This window comes from Cherax quadricarinatus, chromosome 1 (assembly GCF_038502225.1).
Source record: "Cherax quadricarinatus isolate ZL_2023a chromosome 1, ASM3850222v1, whole genome shotgun sequence".
In the NCBI taxonomy this organism is placed as follows: domain Eukaryota; kingdom Metazoa; phylum Arthropoda; class Malacostraca; order Decapoda; family Parastacidae; genus Cherax; species Cherax quadricarinatus.
In genome coordinates this window covers 29,853,801-29,869,902 of record NC_091292.1, presented here as the reverse complement: position 1 = coordinate 29,869,902, position 16,102 = coordinate 29,853,801, and the positions used below count along the sequence as shown (strand labels likewise).

The 16,102-nt window shown below is 47.8% G+C and overlaps 1 protein-coding gene across 1 annotated transcript in view; it reads right to left on the bottom strand.

Moving 5' to 3' along the window:
• LOC128685087 (uncharacterized) overlaps window positions 1–16,102 on the bottom strand; it is a 278,440-nt gene that overhangs the window by 121,206 nt on the left and 141,132 nt on the right. The gene's annotated exons all lie outside the window — the stretch shown is intronic.

Genomic DNA, 16,102 nt, shown 5'->3' with positions numbered 1-16,102 from the left:
GGTGGGCGAGGCAGGGTGGGCGAGGCAGAGAAGGAGAGGCAGGGTGAGCGAGGCAGGGTGGGCGAGGCAGGGTGGGCGAGGCAGGGTGGTCGAGGACGGGTGGGCGAGGACGGGAAGGTGAGGCTGGGTGGGCGAGGCAGGGAAGGCGAGGCAGGGAAGGCGAGGCAGGGTGGGCGAGGCAGGGTGGGCGAGGCAGGGTGGGCGAGGCACGGTGGGCGAGGCTGGGTGGGCGAGGCAGGGTGGGCAAGGCAGGGAAGGCGAGGCAGGGTGGGCGAGGCAGGGAAGGCGAGGCAGGGTGGGCGAGGCAGGGAAGGCGAGGCACGGTGGGCGAGGCAGGGTGGGCGAGGCAGGGTGGGCAAGGCAGGGTAGTCGAGGCAGGGTGGGCGAGGCAGGAAAGGCGAGGCAGGGAAGGCGAGGCATGGAAGGCGAGGCAGGGTGGGCGAGGCAGGAAAGGCGAGGCAGGAAAGGCGAGGCAGGGTGGGCGAAGCAGGGTGGGCGAGGCAGGGTGGACGAGGCAGGGTGGGCGAGGCATGGAAGGCGAGGCATGGTGGGCGAGGCAGGAAAGGCGAGGCAGGGAAGGCGAGGCAGGGAAGGCAAGGCAGGGAAGGCGAAGCAGGGTGGGCGAGGCAGGGTGGGGGAGGCAGAGTGGGCGACTCAGGGTGGGGAGGCAGGGTGGGCGAGGCAGGGTGGGCGAGGCAGGGTGGGCGAGGCAGGGTGGGCGAGGCAGGGACGGCGAGGCAGGGTGGGCGAGGCAGGATGGGCGAGGCAGGGAAGGCGAGGCAGGGTGGGCGAGGCAGGGAAGGCGAGGCAGGGTGGGCAAGGCAGGGAAGGCGAGGCAGGGTGGGCGAGGCAGGGAAGGCGAGGCAGGGTTGGCGAGGCAGGGAAGGCGAGGCACGGTGGGCGAGGCGGGGGGGGCGAGGCAGGGTGGGCAAGGCAGGGTAGTCGAGGCAGGGTGGGCGAGGCAGGAAAGGCGAGGCAGGGAAGGCGAGGCAGGGAAGGCGAGGCAGGGTGGGCGAGGCAGGAAAGGCGAGGCAGGAAAGGCGAGGCAGGGTGGGCGAAGCAGGGTAGGCGAGGCAGGGTGGACGAGGCAGGGTGGGCGAGGCATGGAAGGCGAGGCAGGGTGGGCGAGGCAGGAAAGGCGAGGCAGGGAAGGCGAGGCAGGGAAGGCAAGGCAGGGAAGGCGAAGCAGGGTGGGCGAGGCAGGGTGGGGGAGGCAGGGTGGGCGACTCAGGGTGGGGAGGCAGGGTGGGCGAGGCAGGGTGGGCGAGGCAGGGTGGGCGAGGCAGGGTGGGCGAGGCAGGGACGGCGAGGCAGGGTGGGCGAGGCAGGATGGGCGAGGCAGGGAAGGCGAGGCAGGGTGGGCGAGGCAGGGAAGGCGAGGCAGGGTGGGCGAGGCAAGGAAAGCGAGGCAGGGTGGGGGAGGCAGGATGGGCGAGGCAGGGTGGGCGAGGCAGGGAAGGCGAGGCAGGGTGGGCGAGGCAGGGTGGGCGAGGCACGGAATGCGAGGCAGGGTTGGCGAGGCAGGGTGGGCGAGGCAGGGTGGGCGAGGCAGGGTGGGCGAGGAAGGGAAGGCGAGGCAGGGTGGGCGAGGCAGGGAAGGCGAGGCAGGGTGGGCGAGGCAGGGTGCGCGAGGCAGGGTGGGCGAGGCAGGGAAGGCGAGGCAGGATGGGCGAGGCAGGGAAGGCGAGGCAGGGAAGGCGAGGCAGGGAAGGCGAGGCAGGGAAGGCGAGGCACGGTGGGCGAGGCAGGGAAGGCAAGGCAGGGTGGGCGAGGCAGGGTGGGCGAAGCAGCTCGGCATCACTCATCATGGCTGCGATATTTCTCTGATTTTTAGTATGCGAAAATTTCCCTCCCTGGAATATTAACCTGGGGGTTGGTAGATGGGAGGGAGGGTGGGATTGAAAGTGGGATTTAGGGAGGGAGGGAAGGAGGGAGTGTGGGAGGGACGGTGGGAGGGATGGTGGGACTTTGGGAGGGAGGGAAGGAAGGAGGGAGGGAGGAGATGGTAGAAAATGGGATATTATGGGGGATTAGAAATAAAAAAGGAAGGTAAGGAATAGGAGAACGCACGGGAGAGTTAACGGAATGGAATTTTTTTTTCATCTTACTCTTTCTGTCTCTCTTTATCTGACTGTCTGTCAGTCTGTTTGTCTCTGTTTGTCTCTCTCTCTCCCTCTCTCCATCCCGTCTACCATTCTCCCTCTCCACTTATATTTTCATCTGTCCTCCTTTCCGTCTTAAAGACATGCTCCTTCATGGGGTCTCGGGGCTACAGGTCAAGGTCATGGTGGTCATTACAAGGGTCACGGGACCATAGGTCTAGGCCTCATGGTCGCAACAGGTGTCATAGTCAAGCACAGCGGTCCTAGAGGTCATGAGATCATAGTTACAGTAGTCATTATAGAGGTCATGGTGTCATAGCTTTAGGTCACAGCAAGGGTCACAGGGTCATAGGTCAAGATCATAGCGGTGACAAGAGTCACAGAGTCATGGAACAGGTTCACATTGGTCACTGCTTGGATTACGATTTCATAGATCAAGGCCAGTTGTCACTACAGGCATCATGGGGTCATAGGTCAAGGCCACAGCTGTCAATAAAAGCATCACGGGGTCATAGGTCTAATTCAAAATTTCAGTTTGATTTTGAGTTGTGTAGGTGCCAGTATGTCAGTTTTAGTGAAATTGTGAAAAATTAATTTTTTTTTCATAAAATAATTTGTGAATATCTCAGCTAATCGGCTTCAAACCTTCAACAGAAAGCAAAGGATAGTCATCGGAGAGTGTAGGTGCTACGTTGAAGAATGTAGCTTCACCCCTCTGCTGTCCTTGTCTCAGATTTTACTGTAGAAGGTATGTAAATTGCGGTTTCTTAAGAATATGTTTTCCTATGGATTTGTAGAGACTCTTAAATAGAATTTAAATGAGAATAAGAAAACTGAGAAATATTGAAAACTCGCGTTTTTATAGCTTTTTAAGCTCCAAAAGTTTTGGGAATCATAAACTATTTTCGAACGGTTTTATTCAAGAGTCGGCACATACTCAACTAACTTTTTCTTTGATTTTACCAAGTTTTATTTTTTTACAACTTGAAAACACCTTATGTCCGTGTATTGTACTGATTAAAGCCGCTAGATAGCGAAAGGTCTACGAAGTAAAGATACCCAGATGTTCCACAGGTGTCTAATTCATCATCTTGTCAGTATTGTATACCAACGTCCATTGAGCGGCAGATCTGTGAGTGACAACACTTTGTTAATAAGAGAGGTCAGAGCAATATGACCAGATTGGTTCAAGCTGACGGGACGGAAACAGTAGCTCAAATAACACGTTACAACGGTGGTATGCAGAAGAGCATCTCTGAATGTGCAACCTGACATAACTTGAAGTGGATGGGCTACAACAGCAGAGGGCCACACTGGGTTCCACTCCTTTCAGCAAACAAGAGAAAACTGCGGCTACAGTGGTAACATGCTCACCAAAATCGGACAGTTGAAGACTAAAATGAACTCCTTCTGGTTTGGTGAATCGTGATTTCTCTTCCACAAAAATCTTTGGGATGTGGTGGAACGGGAGATTCTCTGCTTGGATGTGCAGCTCACAAATCTACATCAACTGCGGGATGTTATATCAACATGGACCAGAATCTCTATGGAATGTTTCCGGCACCTTGTTAAAACCATGCCATGAAGAATTCAGGCTGTTCTGGGGGCAAAGAGAACCTTTCTCAGTACTGAAAAGGTGTTCCTAAAAAAGTGGTCACTGAATGTACGAGTATACATTCCGTAGCACAGAATGCAATGTTGGGATATTTATGTATACTGAACTATAGGCTAGAAAATAAACAGAAATATGACGTTCTCTAGGAACTTTGAATTATGTTTACACGTTGTGTTAATACATGAATATGAATATAACTAGAGTAAGACAAAAAGAAAACAAAAGATTATATGAATATTACTGACAGTTTCACAACTAAGAAATAAGGTGTATAATAACCTGGGGATGGTGATGAGAGTCACTCACTCACAGGGGAAACACAAGTATACACTGAATGCTAAAAACTACTGCATTACACACACACTGAAGCACACGCATAGAAGCATATGCATTGAAGCACACGATTGGATGCATATGTACTGAAAAAATGCATGGAAGTGCATGCACTGTAGCACGTACATGGAAACATTTGCAGTGAAGAACACGCATAGAAGCATTTGCATACGCGCCAAAACTATGAGAAGAGGTACGATAAAGCTCATGGAGCAGGAAGAGTGATCTAGTGGCGACCAGTGAAGAGGCGGGGCCAGGAGCTGTGACTCGACCCCTGAAACCACAATTAGGTGAGTGCGCGCACCGAAGCACACGTATGGAAGCATATGTACTGAGCATACGCATTGACGCACATCAGCTGGAGCAAACGCATGGAAACACATGCATTGACGCCCATGCACTGAAGCAAACGCACAGAAGCATACGTAATGAAACATGTACTGAAGCACACACTCTGAACTCTGAAGCACATACACTGAAGCATACGCGAGGAAGCACAAATACACAATGAAGCATACGCACTGACACATATACACTGAAGCATAAACACTGAAGCAAACACTCTACAGCACACACAGACACGCACACACACACACACACACACACACACACACACACACACACACACACACACACACACACACACACACACACACACACACACACAGTCAAGGACCAGGTAATCAGGCTAAGGAAGGAAGGAGGAGAGACAACAAGAAATGACCGTGAAGTATGTGAGGAACTCAACATGAGATTCAAAGAAGTGTTCACAGAGGAGACAGAAGGGGCTCGAGAAAGACGGAGAGGAGGGGTACACCACCAAGTGCTAGACACTGTACACACAACCGAGGAAGAAGTGAAGAGGCTTCTGAGTGAGCTAGATACCTCAAAGGCAATGGGGCTGGATAACATCTCTCCATGGGTCCTGAGAGAGGGAGCAGAGGCGCTATGTGTACCCCTAACAACAATATTCAATACATCTATCGAAACAGGGAGATTGCCTGAGGCATGGAAGACAGCAAATGTAGTCCCAATTTTTAAAAAAAGGAGACACACATTAAGCACTAAACTACAGACCAGTGTCACTGACATGTATAGTATGCAAAGTCATGGAGAAGATTATCAAGAGAAGAGTGGTGGAACACCTAGAAAGGAATGATCCCATCAACAGCAGCCAACATGGTTTCAGGGACGGGAAATCCTGTGTCACAAACCTACTGGAGTTCTATGACAGGGTGACAGCAGTAAGACAAGAGATAGAGGGTTAGGTGGATTGCATTTTCTTGGACTGCAAGAAGGCGTTTGACACAGTTCCACACAAGAGATTAGTGCAAAAACTGGAGGACAAAGCAGGGATAACAGGGAAGACACTACAATGGATCAGGGAATACTTGTCAGAAAGACAGTAGCGAGTCATGGTGCGTGGTGAGGCGTCAGAGTGGGCGCCTGTGACCAGCGGGGTCCCACAGAGGTCAGTCCTAGGACAAGTGCTGTTTCTGGTATTTGTGAACGACATGACGGAAGGAATAGACTCCGAAGTGTCCCTCTTTGCAGATAACGTGAAGTTGATGAGAAGAATTCATTCGATTGAAGACCAGGCAGAACTACAAAGGGATCTGGACAGGCTGCAGACCTGGTCCAGCAATTGGCCCCTGGAGTTCAACCCCACCAAGTGCAAAGTCATGAAGATTGGGGATGGGCAAAGAAGACCGCAGACGGAGTACAGTCTAAGGGGGCAGAGACTACAAAATTCACTCAAGGAAAAAGATCTTGGGGTTAGTATAACACCAGGCACATCTCCTGAAGTGCACATCAACCAAATAACTGCTACAGCATATGGGCGCCTAGCAAACCTCAGAACAGCATTCCGACATCTTAATAAGGAATCGTTCAGGACCCTGTACACCGTGTACGTTAGGCCCATATTGGAGTATGCGGCTCCAGTTTGGAACTCACACCTAGCCAAGCACGTAAAGAAACTAAAATGCAAAGGTTTGCAACAAGACTAGTTCCAGAGCTAAGAGGTATGTCTTATGAGGAGAGGTTAAGGGAAATCAACCTGAGGACACTGGAAAACAGGAGAGATAACGACATACAAAATACTGAGAGGAAGTGACAAGGTGAACAAAGACAGGATGTTCCAGAGCTGGGACACAGCAACACGGGGACACAGTTGGAAGTTGAAGACACAGATGAATCACAGGGATGTTAGGAAGTATTTCTTAAGCCACAGAGTAGTGAGGAAGTGGAATAGTTTGGGAAGCGATGTAGTGGAGGCAGGATCCATACATAGCTTTAAGCAGAGGTATGATAAATCTCACGGTTCAGGGGGAGTGACCTAGTAGCGACCAGTGAAGAGGCAGGGCCAGGAACTTGGACTCGACCCCTGCAACCTCAACTAGGTGAGTACAACTAGGTGAGAACACACACACACACACACACACACACACACACACACCAAAGCGCACACACACTGGGACACACTGAAGTAAATGCAGGATCACACACTAAAGCACACTGAAATACACACTACAGCACACACTGAAGCACATGCACTGATGCAAAAAATCTGAACGATGTGCACTAACACACACACGTACTGAAGCACAGGCACTAAAACAGACTCGCTGAAATGTATGAATGCACATGCACTAAGTACATACAGTGAAGCACACTCATCGAAGCACACGCTCTGAAGCACATATACAGAAGTACACAATAGGACACATGTTATGTAGTACATGCATTACAGCACACTCAGTGAGACACTGTCATGGACGCATACACACATAAAAACATACGCCGTAATATGAAGATGAAACGATGTATATCCTCTCTTAAGATTATATTCGTGACATTACTGAGACTTCTGACATTATTTGAACATTTTAAAAATGGCAGGAATGCATCTGTCAACGCCCAAGTATGAATTTATAACATCAATAAAACTTAGGTTTATAGCATAGAAAGTTATGTAGGAAATAACTTATGGCCAGATTCCGACTGTTTCATATTCAAAGATTTAATATGGCATTGTTTAATGGTGCACAAAATGTTGCTAAATATTAAATGAAGCTGTTATTTTATTGTGACTTTCAGATTGTTTTCACAGTTTGTTTACAGTTTTTAAAAAGAAGGTAAATGCCAGCGGAATCTTTTTTTTTACTTGCATACTTGGATTTTATGGTACAGTTGCGGAAAAAAGTTGCTATACTCTCTGCTGGGCAGAAGCGACATCTGGCACTCAGACGTAGTAAACACAGGAGTAAAGACAATTTTAATGAAGGAATTAACCCAGCTTGTGGCGACGATGGTGACTGGTTGACAAAATTGGTACTTTCTATCTGTAAAAAAGAAGATTTATGAATACAGAAATGAATCAATTAGTCTTCATATATTATATCCAATATTATAAAAACAAAAATTGCTTTACAAGGTAACCAAATATAAAAGGGAAATGTTATGATGGTGGGTCCGTAATCATTATATATCAGTCGCCTTTACTCGCGTGAAGCACAATTTTAATGGACGAGTTGGGTGAACGTGTGAGTCTTGGTCTTCATAATGCCTTACAGAATATTGGTAATTTGTATAAAATATTATTTTAAATAATATTCCACTACATAAGGTGTACTACTTTTTATGTTATTATTTAACACATTAATTTTTTTTTATATATTTTATTTAAAACTTCATGTACAAATATTTATAGGTACATATATAAAAAAAATGAACAAGGACAACATCAATAAAACAATATATAAACACAAAACAATCCAGGCAACATCTGACAGTCTACTATATACAAGTTTTTAAAACATATCACAATTTAAGAAGGAATAAAGTTATAATAACAAAGGCCACAAAATGGCTATAAATAAAACTCCTAAAATTACAACCTCAACACAATAATGCTCCAAGCTTAATGACAATCACCCATAATACCACTCGCAACAAATACACCAGACCTACAATATGCCTTATTAAGAAACCTGTGCTGCAACACATGTGACCCATCATCCCCCCCCCCACTCACACACACACATTGAAAACTAACCCTATCACCAACCTGAATAAGCATGACATTAATTATCCTCAATTTAGGATTATTATGACACATGTCACTTGAGGAAACATTATTTACAACCATGAATGGTACAGGACTACCAAAATTACAATACCTTAAATAAGAATAATAATAATAATAATAGGTAATTACGTCAAAACTGATGCTGGACCACGTTACAAAAAAAGGCAAAAATAACTCAGTGCTTCAAGGAAATAGTGAAAGGATAACCCTCTCAAGAAAATTCAAATTCAATTGCAATACCAGTGCAAGTGAACATAATACGCTACCAAAGAAATATACATGTTATATAATTTATAGGTTATACATTAATACATGTTATATATTTAATCTGCTCCTTACACCTTCCCCATCAAGGGAACTAAGCAAAACTTATCTTGCACAACCTCTCATCTGGTCACACACTAGTACCTCCAATCACACCCAACCACATCACTGCATACCCAAGGAGGTAAGCCCGTTGAAATCCCCTGAACCCCCCCCCCCTTTTTACCAACCCACTCACCCCGGCAGTTAAAGCCCCTTATAACGCCAATAAATTCCCTATTGTTAGTCCTCTATAACCCTCAGAAAAATACTCTTCCCACCTTTTCCCAAAAATGTCTCTATTGCGACACAAAGTTCGATAAAACGTCGCCGCCAAAGTCCTTCTCATCACATCCCCACCCACCTTCCCCCTCATACCCCATAAAACATATATGTAGTCCACGATGACATATGCTAAACCTCTCATCCACACCACTCATATCAAGACTCAACGCTCGCAATACCGACACACATTGACCCCCCACCCTCACCACTACCTTACTCATCCATACCCTGATGCACTCCAAACCTTCACAAAAATAGACGACATGATACGCAGTCTCTTCCCCACTGCATCTGCCACACCCCCCACCCTCAATAACCCTCCTATCTCGGAGCATCGCTCCCGTTGGCAAAATCCCATGCAGGAAACGGTACATAACCTCACGCGCCCTAGGTCGTATCCTTAATTTACTAAATCCTCGCCATATTACATCCCATGCATACATGGGGTAGATCCCTTCAACTGGCGCCACTACATATCCACTACACTACACAAAGTTCCCACCTTTACTTTTCCCGGTTCCCTGGGTAACATTAAGGCACGTAACACTGTTTCACATTCCTTCATTTCCGCCCCTCCATACCATTTCCTCATGTGAGCATGTATCTTATCTAGCTGACCACCCCTCCCCCATCCTCCTGCACTCATCACTTCCCTCTTAATAAACACACATTTCACGCGCTTTCTCAAGTCCAACAAACCCAACCCTTCCCTACATACCGGCAATGTCACTACCTCCCTTCGCAACCAGTTGCACCCTGAACCCCACAAAAATTTGAACACCATTCTAAGAATACTAGTGATCGCCGTTCCTGTTAACGGCATCACAGCCGAAACAAACCAGACTTTACTATATAGTAATACATTGATGACAATTGCACGTTGCCTAAGGGTTAAATGGTGAGGTCGCAGCATTCCCAACCGTCGCTGCACCTGTTCCACCATCCTATTCGAATTGCTAACCCTTGCAGCACTCAGGTCAGCCTCATACATGAGACCGCAGATTTTCAGACTCCCGGTCCTCCGCTGCACAACATCACATCCCCAATCTAATCTCTCTGCCCACTCTCCCAGCCCCATGATCATTGACTTTTCCAGATTTACCTTCGTCCCAGTAGCTCTCCCAAAAGTGTGTACAACTTCCCCCAAAAGTCCTAACCGTGTCTCCTCACTTACCAAAATAGTGGTATCATCAACATAGCCCACCAAACCAGGCCACGGCTTCAGTTCACCATCCTTTCCCCCCGTCCTTAGATGATCCTCCACCATCCTATAAAAGGGATCCTGAACACATGCAAACAATATTTGTGATAACCGACATCCCTGCCGAAGACCCCGCTCCATGTTGACTCCCCCCCTCCCCACACACCCATTGATTTGCACCCTTACCTTCGCGTTTGAGTACAACGTACACACCCACCCCACTATTTCTTCGCCAAACCCCTGTCGTAGGAGAATATCCCTCAAAGCCTTTCTTTCCACCCTATCATAAGCCCCTTGCCAATCCAACGCCACCAACGCCCCTCTTCCCCTTTCCATGTCCTCCAGGAACCCCTTGATAATCCCGTGGCCCTCGCTCATTGACCTACCAGGTAACATGACTTAAGAAATCGTAATGACACGATTGCAAATAAACCATACCCCCGGCCGGGACTTGAGCTAGAGTTCGTCACGGCCACGCTAGCTGGAGATTCGTCTGTAAAAACTTGCATTTGTGGTCACAGAGGTGCCTGTGCTAACTTTCCTATGGTGTAGAAATATACCTAGTTGGATGAATCTTATTGTGGCTAGCTGGTCTAGTGGTTAGCGCGACGGGCTGGAGTTTTGAGACTCTATGACCGCGGGTTCAATCCCGGCCGGGGGTATGGTTTATTTGCAATCGTGTCATTACGATTTCTTAAGTCATGTTGGCGGCAGTGAAGGGACTTGAGCTAGAGTTCGTCACGGCCACGCTAGCTGGAGATTCGTCTGTAAAAACTTGCATTTGTGGTCACAGAGGTGCCTGTGCTAACTTTCCTATGGTGTAGAAATATACCTAGTTGGATGAATCTTATTGTGGCTAGCTGGTCTAGTGGTTAGCGCGACGGGCTGGAGTTTTGAGACTCTATGACCGCGGGTTCAATCCCGGCCGGGGGTATGGTTTATTTGCAATCGTGTCATTACGATTTCTTAAGTCATGTTGGCGGCAGTGAAGGGACTTGAGCTAGAGTTCGTCACGGCCACGCTAGCTGGAGATTCGTCTGTAAAAACTTGCATTTGTTGTCACAGAGGTGCCTGTGCTAACTTTCCTATGGTGTAGAAATATACCTAGTTGGATGAATCTTATTGTGGCTAGCTGGTCTAGTGGTTAGCGCGACGGGCTGGAGTTTTGAGACTCTATGACCGCGGGTTCAATCCCGGCCGGGGGTATGGTCTACCAGGTAAACCAAACTGAGACTCAAACACGACCCTCCCCACAACACATTTAAGCCGATTCCCAAGAATTTTCGCAAATAATTTATAATCAGCACAAAGCAACGAAATGGCTCGGTAATCCCGAAGGGTACTCTGCTGTTTACCCTTTGGGACCAACACCACCACCGCCGTTGCCTGAGATTCTCCCATCTTACCTCCGTCTTTCATGGCATTCATTAACCTTACTAGGAAACCCCTAAGTAGACCCCAGTGTTGTACATAAAATTCGCTTGGTAAACCATCGATCCCGGGTGCCTTACCCTTCCTCATGTCCATAAGGGCTCTCCATATTTCCCCCTCCTCAATGACCCCACCCAGTGCCTCCCGATCACTCCTCCCCAGTTTGCACGGCACATACTCACATACCTTCCCAAAAACCTCGCCATCCACCCCACTACTTTTCCCGTATTCCTCAAACCATCTATCTGCATGTGCACTCATCCCCTTGGTGTCCCTTAATACCTGACCCTCTCTGAAACCCCCCACAGAAGATATGACTTGCAAACCCGGTATTGTAGTCGTTCGCTGTCGTACCTTCTGTCCTCGCAGCACACAAGCTGATGGCTTGTCGCCCCAGAGTACTTCGTCCAACCCCGCCTGTACCCGTACAGCTGCAAAACGTTCTTCTTGCAAATCCCGTATTCTGTCCTTCAACATGTGTATATCCTCCACCGGGTACACCCCGGCCACCGCCCCCCCCTTCCCTCGTAACAATCCCGTAATCTAGATTCTAAGTAATTTGACAAACCATACCGCAATTGATTAATGCGTTTGCCCTCCCTCACATAAAATTGACGTATTCTTAACTTAGCCACACTATCCCACCATCCTACCACATCTTCCTCTGTCCTTCTTTCGGCACAGAGCTGTTCTCAAAATATTGCAAACGCTTCCACTCCCTCCCTATCCCCCAAAACCATCGTGTTCAGTTTCCAATAACTTCCCTGCCTACGAGCCAAAGCATCCCATCCCACCTCCACTAATACTGCCCTATGATCGGAAGACACCATCTCAATAGTTTTAAAAGACTACCAAAACCCTCTGAGATAAATATAACCTGTCCAAACGAGCCGCATATCCCCTTCTTATAAACGTATGTTCCACCTCCCACAGACCTCCCCCGAAAGCATCACGTAACTGAAGATCTCTAAGCAGGCCCCCCAAGACTGAGGAAAAATATCCCGCTCCTCTGGGTTCCACGTCTGTCCTCTTAATTACACAATTCCAATCCCCCCCCCCCACAATCGCCACAGACGGTAACGTGCGTAGGTAGTACACGAGCTCCTCCCGCACAAAATCCATCTTCACTTTCACGTCACTTTCTGCTGGGGCATACACACACACAAACGCCACTCTCTCTCCCATCCACCATCCTTCCACACGTAATACTCTCCCCCCTCCCCCCCTCTTTCCTATGCAATACAAACGGGCTCGCCTCCCTGATCAACACACCCACTCCTCCTTTTAAACGCTCAGACGGCAACACATAAGCCTGATACCCAGGCACCACTAATTCACGACCAAGCTTAAAATTGTACTCCTGCACAAAAGCTATGTCAACCTTGTACCTATTCAAAAACATCCTGAAGCACTCCCGTTTAACACCATCACACAGACCATTAATATTTATTGTTACACACCTGAGGCCAGTTTAAGGTTTTCTTCCCCGCCTCATGTCAAGATTCTTCCCTTTCAGACCGTTCCCCTGGACTGTGCCTTTGCCACAGACTTCCCCCTCCTTCCCAACCATCCCCCCCCCCTTCTGTTGTGGCCCTCTCGCAGAGTCACTCTGGGTACCATAACCCCATGTCTTTTTCCCCGGCCTTTGCGCCGGCGTCAGAACATCGTCCGAATCTGACGCTGCTGCCCTTTTCCTTGTAGCTCCCTCAGTTTCCATATCTGAGTCCTGGGAGCCAGCACAATGGACTTCCACTTCTACCACCCTTAATCCGCCTCCATGTCCTTCCATGGCACTCGCACTGTCCACCACAGGTGCCACCTGATCCTCCCCTTCCCCACACACACCTTCCGCCCTGATCCCAGGTTCTTGTTCGCTGTAACTCTCCACCTCCGTAGACTGTAACATAGCCTGTATCACCGTCTCCAACTCCTCCTCAATAGCCTTCACTGCTGCGCCCTCCTGCACCTCCTCACTTGACAACTGTACTGTTGATGGGCCAGGTGATTCATGGATCACCACTTCTTCCGATTCCACAGGAGGAGCCACCACCTCTTCACTCCACATGCGACCACGCCCTCCTCCTTGCACCCGTTCTTCTTTAGGCATCGGGTGCTCATGCGCGGGTGCTCCGCCCCTTGCCGGCCCAGGAGCCACTGTTGATGGGCCAGGTGATTCATGGATCACCCCTTCTTCCGATTCCACAGGAGGAGCCACTACCTCTTCACTCCACATGCGACCACGCCCTCCTCCTTGCCCCCGTTCTTCCTTAGGCATCGGGTGCTCATGCGCAGGTGCTCCGCCCCTTGCCGGCCCAGGAGCCATACTCCGCTTGCCACAGTCTGCCGCCATATGGTCATATTCGCCACACAGTCGGCACGTACGTCTCTGCCCCGCATACGCTACCATTACCTGGGTTCTAAACTCCTCGAGATATACATACGAGGGTATAGGATGCCTTAGCGTCATCTTGAGATTAAAAGAACCCTCAGGAAATCCTGTGTAAGCACCTTTTACCCATTTGCCAGGTTGGGCCAGATGTACAGTTCCATAACGTTCGAATACATTTCGAATATCTACCTCATCAGCCTCAAAAGGCACGTTGCGGAGCTTAACCCACGAATAATGTCGTGATACATCCGTCAACTTGACCCTCACTGCCGGTGTTACGTTAATGCTGACATCTTGGTAACGATCAACCAAAGCCTCGTATACTTGAGCAGTTAGCACTTTCACGAAAATTCTATATACCCCGTTCAGTGCCACTCCATATAAATCCTCGTCTCTGATGCCGTATGTCTCTCTTATAATTTTGGGCAATAACACATCGACTGACGTAGGCGTTAAAGCTCCACTAATAAGTTCAATGCCCACAGTATTCACTCTCCTGTGCACACCTGGCGCCATGTTGTTGACTGAGTAGCTCGTCTGGGAAACAGTAGAGGGGTGCAAAGCACGACCGTACTCTACCTCATCCAGGCAGCGAATCAACACATTACTTATAGCATTCACCCTTTCTGTCACCTTATAATGAAACTAGTGATGCACACACACACAAACCTACAGAGGCCCTCTGGTATATGCCAGAAAAGGTCACTACTCAAATGAGCAGTTAGGCAGTTCAAGATTAAAAAAAACTCTGCAGAAAGAAACTTAAACGAACACTAACATACTATGTATATACTTTTGGAAGATATATATATTATGCATTAATGTAGATGAATGGTTCAAAGAACCGACACGTTGTTAAATTAGACACATGTGCAGCTCTTGGGTAACTTTATTGAGGAAACGTTTCGCCACACAGTGGCTTCATCAGTCCATACAAAGGATAAACTTGAAGAACAGGAGGAGAATGAGGTAATCAGTCCTTCAGCCTAGAGTCGATGTGGTCAGTCCATCAATCTTGAATAGAATACGGCATATGAGCTGAGAAGCAGCTTATAAACCGTATGGCAGGAGAGTTGCAGCAGTCGTAGGTGGTGTCACATTTGCCAATGTGGAAGTAGGTCGTGCCCAAGGGTTAGGCAAGCGAAGAATTCCCAAGTATTAAGATCCCAAGAAGTTGCAGTGTCTGACAGGATTGTAGATGAATGGTTCAAAGAACCGACATGTTGTTAAATCAGACACATGTGCAACTCTTGGGTATCTTTATTGAGGAAACGTTTCGCCACACAGTGGCTTCATCAGTCCATACAAAGGATAAACTTGAAGAACAGGAGGAGAATGAGGTAATCAGTCTCTCAGCCTTGAGTCGATGTGGTCAATCACTGCAACTTCTTGGGATCTTAATACTTGGGAATTCTTGGCTTGCCTAATTTTTGGGCACGACCTACTTCCACATTGAACAAATGTGACACCACCTACGACTGCTGCACCTCTCCTGCCATACGGTTTATAAGCTGCTTCTCCGCTCATATGCCGTATTCTATTCAAGATTGATGAACTGACCACATTGATTCAAGGCTGAGGGACTGATAACCTCATTCTCCTCCTGTTCTTCAAGTTTATTCTTTGTATGGACTGATGAAGCCACTGTGTGGCGAAACGTTTCCTCAATAAAGTTACCGAAGAGTTGCACATGTGTCTAATTTAACATTATGCATTAATCATTCATTTGGTTATATTACTATTCAAATCAGAAATTTATGTTTACGTCCCAACAAACACTGCCAGTTAAGTGCTAAACTTTCGACTTTTTCTTAAAATTAAATCTCAGATCGACTAAATTCTTATCTAGAGGTTTAAAAGTTTTTTAATGTGCGATTTTAGGTCCATTTTCTTCTGTTTTCATATAAAATACCGAAATTCAAGAATGAGAGACGTGAATGATACTTAAGGTTTTCTTTTTCCTTCATTCAAGGGAATCTTGTAAAAATATTAATAGAATTACCGACAATATGTTATTTAAAAGAACATAAGTGCAAGTGACGAAACATTTTATTGCAGCAACGTTTTGCTCTCCACGAGTTGTGTCGAGCCGTTACAAATAATACAGGAATACAGAGGAAATATATAGGTAACAGGTTTTCTGGAGATTTAAACTGGGATCTATACAATGACAGGCCACCGTCTCTGCAACTATCTAATGCTAGTGTGTGACGGGGTTAGAAAACAGTGCCATCAGGCCCTGTTTTTGAGGACAACTCTTGCTAATAAGAGATGACGAAACTGCCTTTACTCTGTTTAATAATGTTTAAAATCGCGATTAAGGATGATTTAAGGCATTCTGTGCATATGATTT